The sequence below is a fragment of the Sphaeroforma arctica genome (genome assembly GCF_001186125.1).
Source record: "Sphaeroforma arctica JP610 unplaced genomic scaffold supercont1.112, whole genome shotgun sequence".
NCBI classification, from domain to species: Eukaryota; class Ichthyosporea; order Ichthyophonida; genus Sphaeroforma; species Sphaeroforma arctica.
The window spans coordinates 89,021-94,853 of NW_014040446.1; positions in this window are offsets into that span (position 1 = coordinate 89,021).

Sequence of the window (5,833 nt, forward strand, 5' to 3'; positions counted from 1 at the left end):
TGTTGTCTTTTATGCGTATATAAATACATACATAAATTCTTACACAAATACAGCTACTTGGGATACGCGCACAGTAATCACAACCTCATCTCATGTTATTTAAACAGAGACTAGTGGGTCCGATTCTTCCAATGTACCAATAGTATCACACTGGCGGTGCGCCCCCTATGTATAAACTAATCACATGTATTTTACATTCATTTCAGATCTAAATGCCTATTCCTCCGATAGAGTGGGCATCGTCATCGACGAGTTTTCGAACTCTAATTCCGAATTAAGCAGCGATACGGATGGCGTAATCCACGCCTACAGACGTGTCAAGTCGCATCAGGAAAGGGTAAGGCCAGGTTGTCGACGGTGTTGTGTTGGCTAACTTGGTCCATATAGTCACATGTGGGCAAGTGTCTATCGTTTCTCGGCATATACCAAACGCACTCTTTCTACTAGTAACGGACTGTGGTCCGAACACTTGGCCCATGGTTTTGTATGAGTTTCCCTACCATGCGGTGCCGAGGTCAATGTCCACGTAGGGAACCTTGGACTGATACCTTACAGTATAGTTGAGTCATATCTGGCAATATGGAGTGAGACGTGATTTAAAGGCACGTTCTCGGAAGTTTCTTCCACTAAAGCACCATACTGATCAATTGATTTTTACTTCATCCACGCATATACGCATATTTATGTATATTATGCGCACATGCGCATATATATATATACATATATATATATACAGAAGAATGGCAGTTCGCTTAATTGCGATTTACTCCTGGCTGCTTCCGAGATGATGCCGCCAGATTCGGATGTGGAGATCAGGTACGATGAGAGTGGACACCGGGATAGAAATGACAGCGACTGAGGCTGCTCACCTAGCAATACGTCTATGCACACATGTTCATAGAGACAAAACGATTACACATGTCCAGAGAGTTGTAACTATGTTATAGTTACATACGAAGCATGTCCAGAGAGATATAACTATGTTATAGTTACATACGAAGCGAAGCGATGTAGCTAATACATGTCACATCTCGCAGATGTATACTGAAATCGATGGTACGAGGCCCGTACAGTCTAACTGTTGTCGGTACACTAGATAGGCGGTGATAGCAAACTACCATGGCCTGAAAAGGACTGACAATGGTCGGACATAGAGACACGCATTGCCGGCAGTACCACAGGCTGGGCATGGCATACACACAGCTACAAGTACGAGGACGTCGATACAAAGCAGTCTCTGCGACCGAGTCTCGAGACACGAGCGAACGTATCTTTCTATTCGGAGAAAGACATGGGGCAAACCGCAAACGAACGACTTAATGAATAGTACACAGAACACCACGTATTCGATGAACATTACAGCCCATACCTACTGTGATGCACCTCAACAAACTGAGCAAAGGACCGTGCAGAGGAGACCTCTGGCCGGCAATTAATCATGTCTAGCACGATGATGCACCGACAAAAAGTGGACCGTTCCATGACGAGAGGAACCCAAGTGTAGGGTTCAAAGTCATGCTGGTGGAGGAACACACATCGCTCTAGTGACCGAGATTGCATACGCTGAGCATAAAATGACAATGCGGAGACAGATTACATTGCCAGTATCACGGTGATTTGAACGAGATGTCCCACCAACTTGACAGGGTCGCTGATAAGACTTGGTTTTGGTTTTTGCAACTCGTTTTGAAACGCGGCACTTTTGGGGCCCAGTACTGTGCCGGACATACATAGCTGAGACCAGCATGCAGCAATCAGGCAATCAAGCATCGGATGCATGGCTCACATGTCACTGCGCGAGTGTTACCACAGCTTTTGCGAGACCCACAGGCCGAGGGGCACTGTGCTTTGTCTCTGGGAGGGGTGATCACCGCGGGATATGGCCGGACGGTAGATTAGAGGTCGACAGCAATCGGTAGTGGACGCAAAGATATCTAGAACTACAACGCAGAGACTGGGCACGCCTTGTGTTTCAGGGTGAAGAAAGGGCCTCGTATCCAATCTGAGGCATTTAACAGGGGTGTGGTTGAAGTCTTGCGGTGCTCATCAGGTGGCAAACAAGTGTTGCGCAAAATTAGGTACTTTCAAGTTTGCGAAACAGAGTTACAGAGGCCATCAACCGGACAGCTATATCAAAAGTTTATGATTGGAGATCTGAGACGCTGTAGGGGCTCTTTGGGATTAAATGGGAATGGATTGGACTTTGTCCTGCCTCCCTGTTCAAGAAGGTGACGTGGATCTACCGGCATTTGGTCGAGTACAACGAAACGGAGACGAAACGGTGCGTACAAGAGATACTAAGGCCCCTGTGCAAGAGAACTATCGCTGTGATGATCTCTAATCAACAGAAAAATACACCAGATGCTTTATGATACGAGCTAATGAAAAGCTAATGAAAAGCGCATGTGTATATCCCGATTATAACATCCGCTTCAGACATGGTTGCGTATGTTTTTATTTGGTCGCCAAGTGGAAGAGGTGGCGATGGCCCCAGTGCAAACCAGCCCTGTTTTACCCTGAATCCGTATGAATAAATCTTTTAGAGTTACACGTCTCGCCACCCACGTATAGTGTAATTGCCTAACTCTGGGACCTTGGTATATATGTCGTCCACAGACAGCTACATTGGCACATCTGTTCGAATGACGGCGTAGATGCACATGGTACTGCCTGTTGCAGACTATTTTGCCTTCGAGTCCATACGACTTGTACGGGATACTCGAAGACTCTTCGCCCAGACTCCTTTCCATGACTTCGTTAATAGACCAAGTCCACCAAGTAAATATAAAATATACACGCCTGCATTCTTTGCACGTAACATTTCGAAGTCTGGACAACCCTTTTCTAAGCATGCCGAGCGCCCAGACAGGATTCGGGTTTCTTCGGTTCACTTGTATTACTGGCCATCTGAAGCTTTGGCATGGGAAAACTTCCCTACAATCACCCTGTACTTGTTTTCAATAGTGAGTGGGCCGACCGCCCGATTATTTTAATGCCTTTCCTACCTTCACTCTTTACTCGTTTTAACTAGAGTGAGTGGAATCAGCACATAGTTACTTTAAAAGCTTTCCTACCATCACTCTATACTTGTTTGTAATAGTGAGTGGGTACACCACTCAATTACTTTAATGACTTTCCTACCATCACTTTATACTTGATTTAAATAGTAAGTGGAATCCACACACACTTACTTTAAATCCGCTCATCTTCCCCTACAAACTCGCAGTAACTGGGATGATAAAACACTACATTCACACCGGTAGTAATTGCATCATAGGGATAACTTAACATGCCAGCCGTGCTCCTCACAGCTATTACGTATGTATCATTGCAACAGGTGAAATGCAGTGTTCGTGCGTGAGCCGTGTGATCTTTCACATAGCAAACCTTAAGCGCCAACATATAATGTTCCACTGAAGGCGGATTCAGTGATCCGTTGAGGTCAAAACAAATCTCATCCGATCGAATTAGAACGCAATTCACATCACTTCACTGATTACCTACTACACTGAAGATTCCATCACTCCTTAGTCCTTGCCAACGTCACGCATCTAGCGTTGGCGCCACCAACATTGAGGTGTGTTGAAAGCACAACCGCCCCAAGTGTGCCACAGTCCCACACCGCTACGCCTCTCGGGTCTGGACTTCCAACTAGAGCGCCTCGTGTTTGAATACGTGCATGCGGTCCTTATTGCCCACGTCACCCGTTCCCATGACGACCAAAGCTCCTGCTGCACCATACGCAACACCTTCCTAGTCGTCTCTGGCCTGGGCCCTGGCGAAAGAGTGCGTCGGTGGGTATAGTACGCGTGTGCTGTATCTGAGTGGGACACATGTTCACACAGCTCATCTTCTGTGGCTGCCCAGTGCGTGTGTTATTCGTGGGAGAGAAGCGAGAAACGACTACGCGGCCAGACGCTCACACTCTCCCGTCAGTCCACCAACACCCGCATGCAGTGGTAACATACCAAACTGTATACGCACACGGGTGTGTTGCTATGGGAACATAGCAACCACAAGCACCAAGTGAGTGTGGTTGCTTCTGCTTCATACCGTGCGTGCTGGATTTGAAACAGTGAGCGCCCTTGAGCTCTGGTGGGTTTCACCACAGCGATTGACTTCATATGTGCTTGGCATAGTCAATCGCAGGCACTAAGTGTATAAAAAAAAAACGGGTATTCCGTAGTTTCCATTCGACCTGTACATAAGATATGTATAGGTATCTCGTTACTCTACCAAGTCTTCGGTCTCTCCGTGTACATAAAATGTACACGGGCATATGTCTACGCTAACAATGCTCCACTCCCCACGTATACATAATATATGCACAGGGATCTCGGGACACCATCAAGTCTCAGCTATCTACCTATGTGTAACATGTGCCAAAGCATCGATACTGTACCAAGTCTCAGTAATCAAACCTATGTATAACATATACATAGGCATCTCGATACTATTCCAAGTCTCAGCTACGTACCTATCTATAACATAGGCATACCAATACTTTTCCAAGTCTCAGTTATGTACCTACGTATAATATATACATAGGCATCTCAATACTATTCCAAGTCTCAATTATGTACCTATGTATAGCAAATACATAGGTCTCCTAATACTATTCCAAGTCTCAGTTATCTACCGCCATGTCTTCATTCTCGACATGTATATAACATGTCCACCGGCAGCTCTATACTCCATCCAGTCGCAGTTGTCCACGTATACATGATACATGATACATGTATAGGCCTCTCTAATACTGTACCAAGTCTTACTTATCTACCTATGTATATCATATACATAGGCCACTCGATACTGTACTAAGTCATACTAATCGACCTATGTATAACATATACATCGGCCACTCGATACTGTACCAAGTCTCCGTTGGCCACGCGTACAGGACCATTTACATACACGGGATCTATGCTCAGTTATCCATCCTAAGACGCGAGGTGAATGACCACTCCGCAGAGCCTTCTCAGCCACTCCTGCAGGCGACACTGTGCGAGGGCTCCCTTGGTCACGTCTTGATTGACTTTGTCTGGAGGTTGAGGGGGTTGACCATCCTGAACGCAGCTGTGGCATAGGGTACATGCATGATTTAGTGGGCTGTCAGTTGTCACAGACACCACGAGCTTTGGCAGATACTGGAGGAAGACCCACCCATGAGTGTGGGGTACCTTGCAGGTGGCGGGCACCGATAGATGCATCTCAAACGTATTGGGTTATGTGCGAATAGAATGGATTGGTTCAGGATTGGGTTTTGTGAGAATATAATAGATTGGTTCAGGCTTAGGTTTTGTGAGAATAGAATGGACTGGTTCAGGCATAAATCAATATTCACTTCTCGCACCGTCAATCCGGTTCTAACTAATGTATAGGACTCAGTCAAGTCCCAAAATATTGGCGTCGAGTGGTAAAATAAAGCTTAGTCTTGGTCCATGCACCTCATACGAACATCCTCCATGTACTGGTACCAACTTGGAGTCTACCGGCAACCTGTTGCTATGTTCGAATAGTCCCACGAGATGCACACGCACACAATGTGTTCGTAGCACCGGACTATACTGGACTGGGGGTGTTTGGCTGGACAGCTGAGCTAAAACTCGTGCACAAGCCATACTTACAAGTGGCAGACTGTATATACACGCCATATGAGAGCACAAGCCATACTTACAAGTGGCAGACTGTATATACACGCCATACGAGAGCACAAGCCATACTTACAAGTGGCAGACTGTATATACACGCCATATGAGAACTCAAGCCATACCTACAAGTCACAGACTGTATATACACGCCATATGAGAACTCAAGCCATACCTACATGTCA